Here is a 15332-nt window from a genome sequence, read left to right as displayed (position 1 = left end):
ATGGACTATTTGTAAATGACTTTTTATAAGAGTGTTTGCTATATAAATATCTAAATGATAGAGATAGTGATGTTCTGGTTATGGGTACCAACAAAAAAATATGAGTGTTATGATAACATCAGCTAATTCCAATAAAAACTTGAGAAGTTAATTATCGGCATCGGCAGATATGAAAATTTCCGCCTACGTGCCGGGCCGATAAGGAGATGCGCGATGACGCTAAATGTTTATTTAAGCACCAGCAACAAGCTTCAACATTTCAGCTACATGGCAGTATTTCGAGTTATCTGAAACAGATAACAGAACTACTCTTTGCAATGCTTGTAAAGCATCAGTGATGCGAGGAGGGGTAAAGCCACACCCCTTTAACACCACCAATTCAATTACGCATCTTAAGAGCCGTCATCCGTGACACCACGAAGAGTTTCTGAAAAGTTGGCAAGAAGAAACGGCGCCAGCGCAAAAACCTGTCAGCAGCCTCTACTTCAGTCATTTGACAAAGCTAAGAAAAATAGCGGCGTTCACCCAAAGGTGAAAGCCCTTTAAAAAATCATTGAATTCATTGCTCTCGATGAGCAGCCTTTCAGCGTGGTGGAAGATGTGGGCTTCCGCAGGCTGACGATGTATTCAGAGCCACGGTAAGCTGTGCCTAGCCGTCGTTAATAAAATAAATGTGGCATAATTTACATCTAGTCCAAGTTGAAATGATTTCCTTATTTTTCATGAGTAAATGTCAACATTTGTAAAAGGATACATTTAGGGTAGAGTCAAAGGAAATGTTTTATGCCTGTATGTTTAAGTAGGCCATCACAATTAGAGTAATAGGTTAATTTTAGTACAGGTGAGACTTGATATTCTCTTCAGTGAAATTAAAAAACAGATGTGTACATATCGGTATCGGCATCGGCAGTCGAGTTTGTAAATATAGGCATATCGAATATCGACAAAAATCCAATATCATGCATCCCTAGGAGAGTACCACTCAGTAGAGTTTTAGCATCACTGCCCTCTAATGGTGGATACCACAAAGATGATCTGCAATGCCCGTAACTCCTGCTAGGTGAAATGGAGTAAGAAGCAAGGTTGTGCCACACCTCCTTAACCACAAACAGGTTTCCTAAGTTTTTATGCTCAGCTGTCTTGTTTAGTTGCAGTTGCTCCTGTTGAGAAGTCATTGACCCCTTTGCTTCGATGAGTTTATGAACATGTATGTCAGTGGGGTAAAGAGGGAGTATATGGGGGGGGGGATAAGATTGATGGATGGTGAAGGATGTTACAGTAATCCAGTGAGTAGAATCAATTTCAGATGTGGGACATTTTAAGGTTCTGTGTTTGAGAGTCCAGATCCTCTCCCACAAAATGCCTTGGTATTTTTTTTTTTTTCTTTTTTTTTTTTTTTCTTTTCGGGTGAAGTGGTAGATTTGACCACTTCCTTGTTCAAATACCGGTAATGATGTAAAGCTATTCATTCTAGAGTACAGGTGCCCAAATCTGGTCTTGGAGGACCAAAGTCCCGCTGCTTTTCTTTGCAACCAACTACACATGGTCTGTCAGCACACTCACCTGTTTTTCAGCTAAAAATCAGCCTCTAATTAAGAGGTGTGAACAAAAAGCAGACGGCTTTTGACTCTCCAGGACTGGATTTGAGCACCTTTGTTCTAGACAAGAAGTGGCAATCTGTCATCAACAAATAATCAAGATAAACTAGAGTAAACAGCTGCCCAAACCTTGGAGGGAGAGGGCAGCACTGGCATGGACAAGATGAAAGCTGATAAGCAGGACACCTCCCTTATTTAAAGTCCCTTAGGTTATGGGAAATTGTATGGAGAGAGGGGTCTAGTACTTTTCCACATGTAGACCCCTCCCACTTACTACGACAAGATTTGACGTTTGGTCTGGTGCAACATTCCTGTACATAGAAGAGGGAAATTAGAGAGAGAAAACAGAACAGTCATTGGTTCGCTCTGAAGAGTTTATCCTTCTACTGACGTCATTTCTTACATAGTTTTGAGTGTTTAAAAGCCAGTTTCTTCATCTCAAAAAATCCACGCTTTTGTGTACTGTGTCTATTGAATGACAGCTCTCTAAGATGGTAAGACTTGGCTTTTATCCTACTCAGTTTATTCTTTTTTGTCTTGAGCTGGGATCTGTGGTTGCCAGGGACTGATGTGGGTCATTTGTGTGTGTTTCATATTTGAATAGTAGCTATATTTGGAGACCTCTTTTTTTTTCCTCACAACATGCTTTCAATACAGTGGTGACTGAGCTGTAATGCAGATGGTGCTTGTAGAGCAACTGTTTTCAAGCTGATGGTTTAATATTCTCAATCTACAAAAGGAACTCTCGGAAACCTAATTTTACCTTTGATTATTTTAACATGAGGGAAATAAAAAAAAAAAAAGTTAGTCCATAAGATCATTTATGCAAATGAACGTTGAAGCCTTTTGTTTTGTAATGGAGTAAATAACTGACACTCATAAGGAGGCAAGAGTTGAATTGTGGCCCATTCATTGCCTTTACGGGAGCATGCCTGGTATTCACACCAAGATATTGGTTACACTCTGGGTGTCTGGGGTACCAGCAATGGTAAATCAGTCTATTGCAACTCACAGCGACTGCTGATGTCAGGTTAAATGGGATACTTGTCTCGTCACTACAAATATCAACATGATTTAAAACACAGCAGTTGCTTATTTGTTACCTGAGAACTGAATAGAAATAGACCCATTTTACCTGCTGCGTTGTGTTAGATAATTCTTTTTCATTCATCATTTAGCAAAGATGGAAACTCATAAGGGATTGCAGAGGTTCATAATCTGATAATGATGACTTGATCATCTATTGATTGATTGGCTGTCACATGTCAGCATGTTTGTATTCGTAATTGGTTTGGGCAAACACACTTATGTAAGTAGATATTTTTGTCAACACAGTTACAGCCCAATTTCATAGCATCCCGAGAAGCACAGTCGTGGGAAGTAATTGGAGTGAATCAATGAATTTTTGTTGCTGCTTTATTTTATTAAAATGTATATAAATTCCTGCTGCTCCACTGAGACACTAAGCAAAACACAGAGATTACTGTTTGATTTTATCTAAAGGTGGTTTTGCATCTAAGATTTGAACGTGCTACCAGATTTCCCATGATATAATGCACACTGTTTTTCATATGATAAGTAGAGTCAACGATGTCTTATCTTGGAATAATTCTAATCTTAGAACAAGTATGTAGTCAAGGTACCCTCTGGGTATTTATACAGCACTACTTTGTTTTGTCTTGTAGCGAAGAACAACTTTTTTTCCCTCATAATTTGTCATTTTGTTATGTCTCATAATGAAGAACAATTTTTTTTTTTCACCTAAATTGTCATAAATTGTCAACTCTGAAAAGTAGTCACTCTGGAATGTCACAAATAGCATGGGAAGGAGCAGCAAGCACACAACAAGGTCACATTTAATTATGAAATGACAAATTAAAAAAAAAAAAAAAAAAAAAAGGCAAGGAACTAAACAGTTTTTTTTTGCCTCCACCCCTCCTCCTTGTCACATGTTCCTTTCACAGCATAGAAAAGTTCCAGGATTAGCTGAGAATTAGCACAGTGCACAGACGCAACTTCTGCCCAGCTACCGAGAGCAAGTGAACTGGAGGAGAGAGGGAGAGAGAGAGCGCGAGAGCAAGAAACAAGAGCAAAGTCCCATGCGAGAGTCTGAGCCTCACAACCAGCACCCAAAGACGAGTTCCAGAGAGCGTACGGACAGCGCGGACAGGACGGGCATCCTTCTGGAAAAGGTCCCACTTGGAAAGAGATCTTCCCAAGCATGGCGGAAAAACAGTTTTTGGTGAGTCTCTTTCTTTTCGTGGCATTTCCAACACGTTGCCACCGCAGATTAAACGATTTTAAACGTTATCTCATAATAGATTTTTGTACTTTTCTCAGTTTTAATTGCTACATTTGTTTGGTTCCATTTATTTATTTTCGAGCTGACACCGAGTTTTGTTTTGAAAACTTTTTTTGACATCTTGTCTGCTGATTACCAGTTCATTGGTATGCTAAATACTTATCCTCTCGATAATGACTAACATCCAAATGGTGTTACCTTCACCAGAGGATAAGCAGCTACTGTTCCTGGTATTGAAGTATTAACCATCATCCTCTCTCACATTGTTTCCACTCAGTGCTTGTTTTGCCCTAAGGAGCTTTCAGTTTAAAGCATCTGAGAGTTTGTCAGCTATCGACTAGGAAATCAGACTAGACTGACTTTCCTCTGAGCTATTCATTGCAATGTGTTGAGGAAGAGAATCATGTGTCATTCCTTGCAACAGGTATCATATAGGCTAGTACAGTACCAAATTGCACAATTTAGAATATAACGTGGTTACAGTCAAACAAATACCGAAAGTGAATCCAAGTCCATTATTAGTCGTCATTTCGTTTTACATATGTTTCACTGTGGTTGAGCTCTATCTTCTGAAAGGTAAAACAGATTACAGCCACCAGGACTGAACTTTTTAGTAGTTTAACATAAAAAAAATCCATTGAAATCCACATCAAACTTTCTGATGTAATTTGGGTTTTCCATAAAATGTTTGGGTTTTCCATATGTAACCACGTCATTGTTGTATGTTGATTGAAATCCAGCTTATCCAAGTTAGTTTTGCTGAAAGGCAGTGGGGCAGAGTGGGTAGATTGTATCTGACCAAGAGTCAGTGATCCTCCATGTGATTGATGGAGCACTGACCGTAACAGGAGGGAGGGGAAAAAGAGGAGACCAACTGGGATATCTGAGGTGTCTGACAACTTATATAAATTAGGGGAAAGATATTTAGTCTACATCTAACATTTAATGATTTTTTTATGACATGGTTATAAAATACATATAAGAATAAAATGTGAGGTGAATTTAATCCATCTGAACATATATTATCGTCAATATGTTGCTTCACGGTTTTAGTCACATGGGTTTAGACACTGAAAAGATGCAGAGAACCACTTAAATGCAAATACTTTTCGACATGTTTTACTTTAAGCCTTTTCATAAAGCCTTTTTTAAGTGATTTCTTTTTACAAAACTATCATCACTTTTAAGGTGGATTAATTTTATTTGTGCAATTACTTTCTTTCACGCTACCAACAGAAATTGTCCATATTGTTTGATCAAATTATTCACAACAACAACAACAACAACAACAAAAACAACAACAACAACATTCTGCACATATGTCTCAAGGTGTCATAATACAGTGTATTTCATTTGTGTGTTTGCCATTAGGAGAGTTTTACTTTCTTCTGTTTGCTCCCAACACAGTGGTGATTTGGTTCTCTAGTTGTAGAAGGTTTGTCTGTTTGTCTGCTGGGTCTATGGGACAGGTATATAGCCAAAGTGTTCATTTTTTTGCTGCAGTGTTCTCTGTGACTGTGAATGGCCAGACTGTCCCCAGCTTTCATTCATAATATAGCTCTTTAACTTGATCAAGTGCTTCAGAAAACCACAAACCAGACCTTAAACAAGATATCGCTTTAAATTACAGCTAAACATGGGTTAGACGTGTTACCACATGGCCACCAATTTAACATGTGGTGAGGGTGGCATTTCTAGTGACTTGGACTCTTGGATGAATATTTCTTTCCAGCTGCAATGGTTATAAATGTTTTTCAAGATGTAGAAATGATTACGTTTTCTTCTTTGTTCACTTGTCTTTGAGCACGTTATCTCAGACGGCTGCAGTAAGAAATGATTGAGGTTATTATAATTTAGGGTCCTATTTAGTGTCGTAGTGTCTTTTTGATTTTAGTCAGCTTGGTGAGCCGTGTCTTAATGATTCCTCTTAATCATGGCACTGTGAAGGTTTTACTGCAACAATCCACTTAAACTCTGACTGTCCTCTGTAAACCCGTGGCACCTATTTTTAATGCCCTTAGGCTCCGTAGAATGTGAAAAACATGTTGTAAAACACAGGCTGAAGACAGATATGAGGGTCCTAGGGTGTATATGAAAGTAAATAAGACCCAAAGACCCTTCCCTTTCTCCCCCTCCCCTCTTTTGATTGGTTGGGCTCCTCGCTTGTTGTTATGGGCGTATATCCTGGCTTGTACTTGTTACTTGGTGTTAGTTGCTCAACGCAAGGCATCATTAGTCTACTTAAAATATGACGTCTACACATGCTCTGTGGCTTAGCATCATAATTTGTTGTTATACTATATATTGGCATCATATCTTGTTGTTTGTTCCCAACAGTTTGTGCGCACGCGAGATTCATTTGCCTAGCGCTTTAGCTCATGTCTGGTGACACGCTGCCAGTGTCACTTCTGGACCTTCAGTTCTCTTTACATGAGTACATTTAATATTTCTTATTCTCTTCACTGAAATATTCGTGACTGTCACATTACAAAACACTGCATTTCCTGTCCCCTAAATGCATCTTCGTTGTGTTGTAAGAGGCACCTCTAAGTATGTCATTGCCCAATAGAAACCAGGAGTCTGACCTGTGCCAGTACAGTGAAAGAGGGGCCTTATCAGTGAAGCAGGGTTGCTTTTATAGCCATCGTATATAACTTTTGGACACATTGGCCTTGACTTTGTGGCCAGATGGTCTTTTGGCTCACAGCGTTTCAGGGGACCTGTGCGAGTTGTGCTCCTTTGGGTTGAGAGGGAAGGATAGGTTTTAAAAACCATGAAACGGGTCTTGATAAACACATTTATCCGGCCATGAAGACTCCTTACTGGAGTAGCGACAAGCCACTGGACATCAAAATGATTTTGCCTAATTTCAAGTCATGACCAATCACCGTGAGATTGGATGTGAAACAGTGCATGGATGTGTCATTGTCATGAGACACAATAGTTCTGAGACTCGTGACAAGGGTTTGAATATTTTTTAAAAAGAACCATTCAGCCCTTTAAAAAGTGTTGATGTGTTGACAGTTAAACGTTAGGGCTGTGAAAGACATTGTTTCCCTCTGACACACTGTTCAGACACTTAGTGCTTTAATATTGCTCACCCACCAGTGATTTGTAAGAATACGAGTCAGAATAGTGGAGAGGCAGTGATTGAAAACCTATCTACCGCTTGGTAATGAGCTAGAATGACAGAGGCAGAATTTATGCTTGGGCTGTCAGACACTAAGGAGCAGTTGCAGAACAACTGTTAACTGTGATGACCTATTGCTTTTCTCCCCTCCCTCCTCCCCTCCTACTTAAACTCTCCTGCATTTCCCATGGGCTGCTAATGTGTGCCTGTTTCTGTGAAGTGGAAATTAAATGGAAACAAATATTGGATCCCTTGGACAGTTCTCAGTCCCCTAGGATGCTAAGGCCATGACTGCACACATTCCAGTGTTCGACGCACTCTTCCATGAAACAGACTGCTGTCTGTCGGTTCCAATGGTCGCTCTAGAGCAACGAACTTAGTCGCAACTAAAACACAACGAACAATGTTTTGCATCTAGGCCTATGACTTAGTTGTATTTTATTGCCACTTTGAATTTGTGATGGGAAAAAAAAGTTTTTTTTTTTTTTTATTGAAACTGTAATTCAGGAAATTGTTGAGGGTTTTATTGTAAATGAGCTAAAAACAAAAAAATCCTTGTAAACAACTGTACTACAATTGTAGACCAACATCCCACAGAGTACATTCAGGTGGCAAACAGCCACTACAAAGGCTATGCCTAGGTCAGTGGCACTTTAAGGCTTATGTAAGGAACATATTGAGCTGTCAGTCACTCACTTGAATTGGTCTGAGCGTTCACGGTTTTGTAGCCGTGCAACCGAATTGCCTTCAGGGCTATGAGAGCAGATGTGGCCAAGCAAAGGCGAAGTCAAACATGATTTCTGTTTATGTGTGAGCCTCTGACTGTACACTGTGTAGAACGCGCCGAACCAGGAGAGAAGGCAGCGACTGTGGAGAAGGTACAATGGAAGGACAAGGGCCACCAAATGCCAAACACGTTCACTGCTGAGCTTCCTTTAAACCCCCCCCCCCCCCCCCCCCACCCCCACCTCCAACCCCCCCGCCTCCACCAAAAGGGCCCATTGAGTGCTGGCCTTTAGATTTCATTTGAAGAAACCATTCAGGCTGAAAATTTCGGTTTTCTGTTTTTCTTCCTCCTTCCTTTATATTTAGAGGTTCTCCCATTCGAGAAAGGCTAAACAAAAATACCAACAACAACAAAAAAAGAGCCACTGTCCTCATTAACGCTGAAATTATGGAGCGCAGTTTAGCTTTGTGTTACTCCCAACAGCCCTCTTAAATCTTCTCATCTCTCTTTTTTTTAATTATTATTATTTTTAACGGTTGAATTGAAGTTCTTCAAAGCCTTTTCATCCTATATTTAGGTAATTTGTTGCGCTTCAACTCAACCTGCTCCCCCCGTTGTGTAGTGAATGAAAGATACAGGCATGGGATGAGGGGGGGTCTGTGGTTCTCAGGGTCCTTGCACAGAAACAGCCCCCTTCCCTATTATTTATCTCTCTGAAGCCCTCCATGTTGAAGGGTCCTCTAAAGAAAGTTAAAATTCACCCTACTTTAGATTTTTTTTTTTTTTATTGTAAAGGAGGTAAAATGAGAAATACCTGAAATAATACAGGCTTTTAGGTTAAGCAAGCTCTGTCAATCATTGTCTTAAGTAGAGAAATCTTTCTGGTATGGTTCACGTTGGATAAGATGTTGGACATGTTTTTTTTTGTTTGTTTTTTTTTAATCCTCTGTCAATTTTTTTAGGTCCAACTACAGAAACCAATGGAACCCCATACTCTCAGATATTTCTTGTGTATTGTTTTTGTTTTTTTATCGTTGTTACGTGAACTCATGAGCTGTATGGCCTAATGGAAAAGTTTCTTGGCTTGAGATGGAGAGGCCACAGCGTGGTCCTGCATACTGGATTTTCTACCATTTATACTTCTGTTCAAAACTTTTCAGATACATCTGGTCCTTCTCTGTTTTGAAATTCTGAAATTTGGCATGCACAGCCTAATAAAATGTAATGTCAAAAACTAGGTTTGGTTTTCTCTAAATCATGTCCTAACCACAACCTAATCATTTAAAGTGGATGGGGTCTTTTGACAAAGTCCGTGTCTTGAACACATTGTGTGTTTGTCAACAAACTTGGTTCAGATATGTTTTAGATGACTACTAAGTAGCAATGGCAAGGTTTGTTCACTTTGTCTATTAAGTGGATCTATAAAATACTTAACATGCTTCAGATGCTTAGCTGGATGTGTAAAATATATCCGAAATGGGCAACTAATTGCCCAAAAAAACAACCATTTTGAATTTAAGTTTGATTAGCACAGAATTTGGGATGAATCATCTAAGGAAGTATTTCATTAACGGTTCAACAATTAAAACAATAAAAAAATGGTTTACCCAACCATGTGACCACCACAAGCCAATCATTTTAAGAGGGCATTACCTTTTCTTTTTACAAAAGCCTCTCTGTCTCTTGAATACATTCTGCAATTTTGAACAAATTTGGTCCAGATGTTCTCTTCATGACTGTAAAATGCTATGTCAAATTTAGTGCTTTGGATCAATCACCAGCTTATTTAACTTGATCAGTATAGCAAATATGTCCATAATTCTTAGGGTGCTTGTTTGATGAATATGATGCTTTTCACACTTTGTTCTGTTACAGTGTGTGATTCACCAGTTTTTTTTTCTTTACCATTCACTAAATTCAGTTACTAAAATCGACTGTTACTACGGACCGGAAGGTACTAAAAATTCCTACCAATGCATTACATTATTATGCAGAGTCCCCGCTAGTGCATGCAAGTATTTCACTGAGCTAGGTAAATTTTGATTTCTAGAAAAATCGACTGTTAATGAAACCTGACAGATAGAAATGTTGCAGTTTAGCACCATGAGCTTCATTGTTCTAACAGCTCAGCTGCTTTAGCCGTATTGCTTCTTGCAGCTATGTTTGCACGTCTATTTTCATATTTTTGGTCATTTTTACTGACACAGCCTCAACAACAAGCCTTCGATAGCAATCACGTCAGAATCAACATACCAGATTTTTTTTTTTTTTTTTTTTTGACCTGCATGAATTCATAAGCTAATATTTACACATGTTGCCCTGTTGAAATGAACTTAGCATCCAGTGCAGGCCTGTTATACTAGAACTTAACTCAAACATCAGAGGTCACCTCCAGCCGCTTCAGACTGGTTCCCTCTGTGTTTATAGAGAAAAAAGCCTTCACCTTTCTGACCCTTGGTAAACCGTCATTCCGTACGGTTCAAGTTCTTTGCCCTAATTCTGAATTTTAGGAATTTTTGTTTTTCCTTTGTGTGTGTTTGTCTCATGTTGTTGTGCTTTGGATGTTTTTGTCTAAATGCTAAACTCTTCTTGAACATCTTTCCATATGGATCAGCGTTTCAGTTCTGGTTTGAATTTCTTTAAAATAATACATAGCTTTGAGTCAGACAAATGATTTTTGATAGGGAAATATTTTCAAATTTTGCTTTTGCTGGAGAAATCCCTGTTTTTTTTTTTTTTCCTCTATTTCGTCAGTTTGACAGTAATTGGTTACTTTTCTAATTTGCGCATTGTTGGATCCACGTGAGTCGAGTCAAAGTCACATGTACCTTACTTTTATCCTCAGCAGTGGTCCCATATGTTTGTCAAAATGTGTATGTTGTGTGCTTTTTCCGGCCCGATTTGTGCCCCAGCCACTCCACTGAGCCCCATTCTCCCCGCAGGGAATCCCAGCTACACGCTATTTATAAAGAATTAGCAGCTGGGGCCCTTCCAGCCAAATTACAGAGAGGGAGAAATGATCGTGAAAACTTCAGGTTAAACCAAGCGTTGGAAATGACTCTCCTGTGTCCCCGAGAGCTGCCTGGCCAGGCGGGCCTCACACACTCGCTCTGTTGTACACACAAAGTAGAGGAATTACACAGGAAGTTATCCCCCCCCCCCCCCCCCCCCCCAAACTCTATAAATTTGTTCCTCTATTGGCCAAATAAAGGGATTCGGTCGTGCCAGAAGGAGGGCTTTTTCTGACCTCCCCATGGTTCTGGGTCTAGCGGCGGACTCAGACCGAGGTGCTGTTTGGATTAAGATTCTGTGCAGACACTCTGTGTTGCCTTCCACGAGGAAAGGAGTGAATTTCAATACGATCCATACTCTATTTTTTTTTTTTTTTTTTTTTAAGACTTGAGAAAAACAATCACCAGAACGTAACAAAAACACAATTTTTCAGCAACATTGCATCCACTATATTGCCAGTGAGTTTGCTTTTGCTAGTGAATATTAGGTTGATTATAATAATGGGCACATATATAAGGTCAGAATGATGTAATGGGTGGAAACTGGGATGATTAGCCTTGAAAGACTGCTGACCTCAGAACAGTACGAGAGCTGTGACAGGGACCTCAATTCACATTGGTCTCGGTTAATTTCTTTTCACCATCAACGTCACTGAAGTAAACCAAGCTAATCTGTTCATTTTTTTTTTGGACAGTTTGTCCAGTATGCAATGTTTATGGATTACAACAACCTTTTTTTTTTTTACCTTATGAGTTTTATTTTTATTTTATCACTTTCTCATTGTCTTAGTGATTCTATACTTCTTTAAACGGATTTAGCTTTTGTATTGTATATTCAGTGTTGGAGTTACTGTGTCAGTGGATAATGATTACGTGACAGGAGAAGTTAAACTGCTCATTTTATTACTTTTATATTGCCTTTATAGAGTTTTTGTATACTGAAAGTAGAACTAGACGTTACAATGAGAGCGTGTTTAAAGCACTGATGTTAAAACATTTTTTTTTTTTTCTTTTTTAATCTTCCTCATTCTTTAGCTTAGTTCTGCCTCTGAGACTTGAGTTAATTGAAATAATCAATGACAAGATAAGACTAATGTGCGTATTATGTAAGATATGAGAACTTAGCTAGTTATGTTTTCAGGACATCAGAAGGCGTCACGGGGTGCATTATGCCCAGACTTATACAGCTGACATCACGAACATCTATTCTGATTGGTCAGTGCACTTTCAGCACATTTCAAGTCACTCACAAAGCTAATTTAGACCTAGGGGAAGGCACAAGTGTTGGGTTTCTCTCTTGGGACAGTCTGTTTCCAGGGTGGTATGTTTTCAAATCGACCTCACGACCATGCTAGCGTCACGTGCTGGGGGTGGAAACCATGTGATTGCTTTATGCTGTGGTCCTCTGCTTTGTGTGTGCATGTTTGTTGAATAGTGTTCTTATGTGTGTTGGACATGGCACTTCAGATTGTAAATAGAGAAAAAAAAGTGCTCCGGAAAGACACGGCGCATCAAAGCGGGCACTAAGTTTCAAAAAGTGACATTTTTAGTCAGCAGTTGTGTTTCAGCCTGCACTGAGACCCTCTTGTTTGGCTTGTCAATAGGACTGCCGTGCCTTGAATGGAAAAAAAGCTGGTCAAGGGACTTGGTAGGAAACCACATTTTGTGCCACTCTGTTGAGGCCGATTGCCCTCTTTCGCTCTGCCTGGCATAGGGATGTTTGATCTGAAATGGTTCGTTTATTTCCTCACTGGTAAAACATGTAATCAATACATTTTTGGTTGGTTTGGAATTGCCTATAGTAAACTAAGCTTATACTAACGTAATGGATGATCTTAGTGGAGTTTCTCCTGTGCAGTTGATTTAAATGTAATTTCCACACGTTTATACAAAATGAACTGTCTTCATCATGCAGGTGAGTGAGATCACAATGTCTCAGTTTTACTACTTTTGATCAGTTTTCATCTGGACTCAATCTTTAACCGACCGCTGCACTTGAAGTGGAACCTCAGACACACCCACCTAGGCTGATGATGTGCATCAAGCACCGGAATGACTGTTACCGTCTTAAAGGACTTTGTCTGTCATGCATTTGGGCAGATATGCTGTTAGTCTACTGTTAGGGAAATGTCAGTATTTGATGTGTGAGAACAGCTCATCATCCCTGTTCTAAAGGAGGTGTGTGTGTGTGTGTGTGTGTGTGTGTGTGTGTGTGTGTGTGTGTGGGGGGGGGTTCCAAGAAGGGGTGCCCCCTTTGACCCCATCAGCCATCGTGACAGTCTTTACTGAGTCAAGAAATCTGTGACCCCCCCCACACGCACGCACACACACTCACTCACACACACACACACACACACACACACACACACACACTTAGGTAAGCAGGCACACATGCATACACATATGAACTCTAACAGAACCTCCACACACAAACACACATATGCACGTGATCGCACGTGCGCACACACACGCGCGCGCACACACACACACACACACAAATACACGTCTTCCATTCAGAGTTTAGCATCAGAAAGAAATTCTGTTGAGATTGTGTGCTATGCGGCTAATTTGGCATTAGATAAAAGGTTTTCACCTCTCTGGGCAATCACAGCGCATACCATCTGCATTTCCTAATTGGAACTAAACACCAGACATAACCGTCCAATTAGGAAAACTAATTCCCCAGACGCACAAACTTGTTTGGGGTTCCTCCGAGGGTCTTGTTTGTTTTTTTTTGTTTGTTTTTTTTTTTGTCTTTTATGCACACTTTTTTTTTTTTTTTTACTCCTGCGACTGCTCCTACCCTCAACACAGCTCTCTCTATTCTGCTATTGATATGGGCCAGTCAAAATACCGTGGTACAGATATCCTCATTAAATGTGACTTATTATGTGGAGTGGAGGCAAGACTGTGGAGCTAGTTGATTAATAGGAGTTGGCTGTAGCTCCCGTGGAGACTCTAATGACCCGCAGTGTCTGACGCACTCAAAGCCAGGCTCGTGGCTCGGATGCAACTCGGCGCCCGGAGCGGAGCCGAGCTGCATGTGTGTAATTCACTCTGCGCTCTCACACACTCTTACCCTCGCTGGCCCGTAGTCGTGTGCACGCATTCGTGGTGAGCCGAAGAGAGTATGCCAGAAATGCAACTCTCACACACACACACACACACACAGACACACAGAGACACATACACAGTATTCGCATTTTGTTTAATCAACAAGGAACTGGAAATGTTTGGCACGTGGTGGTAACTGTTCTTGAACAGTCAATATCGCTCATTTCCTAAGCGAAATACGTTACACTTGGATCGAGTGATGAAGCATTGTAAGCGTTTCAATAGGCCGACCCCAGGGAAACTCATTAGTTATTATGTATCATTGATGGGTAAGGTCTTTGTAGGGCTCGGCGTTTAAGAAAGAGAGGCTCCTTCTGCTTTTCTGTGTGGTTCTGAGCGGATACTCTCCTGACAAGCTGAAACCAGATGACCTGTCCAGATGAGCCAGAGACACTTTGTGTACATTCTAATGTAAACTCAGCTGGGAAAGAGGCACCTTATGACTCAGGCTTACGCACACGGTTGCAGAAAACGGAGAAGGATATGGCAAAACTTTGACTCGCGTGCCGACGCGCGGAGACGTTACGTAACGCCTTAGATCACATGTCGTTTTCCGGACTCTTAAGTAAAGTGTTCATTTAATGAAACATTGTTTGTAGAGATTGTTGTGAGACTAAGATGCATGTCGTGTTAGCTCAGAGACGGACATCCGCGGTTTATCTTGGTCGTAATCTTCTCGTCTTTTTGAGCTTTTCGTGTTGTTTTCAAAACTTTTAATCAGTGATTCTCCTTAGTATGTTATTTTAGCTTTTGTTCAGTCCTGTGAGGATCACCAAACAATGAGTAACATTTTCAAAAGTTATAGAATTTTTTTTTTTTTTTTAAAGTAAAGTGCTTTATCCGTTGAAAGGGTGTTAGCAAACCATACGCCAACATGTGTGTGGTCCTCTCTTGTGTACCAGACAAGATTAAGAAGTCAACAGTGTCAGTCCTCTCTGCCACTCATCATAGGAACACTCGAAGTGTGTTCATCGAACGCACTTGCCACCATTGTTTACCTCTATCAAATGTTCATTAGGCCAAGTGCCAGATGGCTGTCAACTTTTGACACTGCTAACAGGATACTCGGTCTGGGCCACAGCCAAGAACGACTGTTGAAAGCTTTCTTTTGTTTGAGGATCCCCGTTTTTTTTTTTTTTGCGGTGCCATTTTTTTTCTTTCTTTGTCTTTTCCCCATGCATTGTAACGCTCTTCTCACTCTTTCCGGCACATGGTATCTTTGCAATTGATTGTTTGACCGTTTGCGACTGAGAGCACAAAGAATAGGAAATCTTTTGACCCTAAAGAGAAAAAGAAGAGGGTGAATTACACAGGCTGGAAGCATACAAAACGTGTCACAGACAGCGGGAAGGATATATCCCCCTTCTTGCCTTTTCGCAAGATCGTACAGGAGAATTGGCAATGTCAACGTACAAGGATTTGAGAGTCAAGTGTCCCTGAATGGGAGCGT

Source organism: Chanos chanos, chromosome 5, assembly GCF_902362185.1.
Source record: "Chanos chanos chromosome 5, fChaCha1.1, whole genome shotgun sequence".
In the NCBI taxonomy this organism is placed as follows: Eukaryota; Metazoa; Chordata; class Actinopteri; order Gonorynchiformes; family Chanidae; genus Chanos; species Chanos chanos.
Note: the sequence above shows the minus strand (reverse complement) of the source record.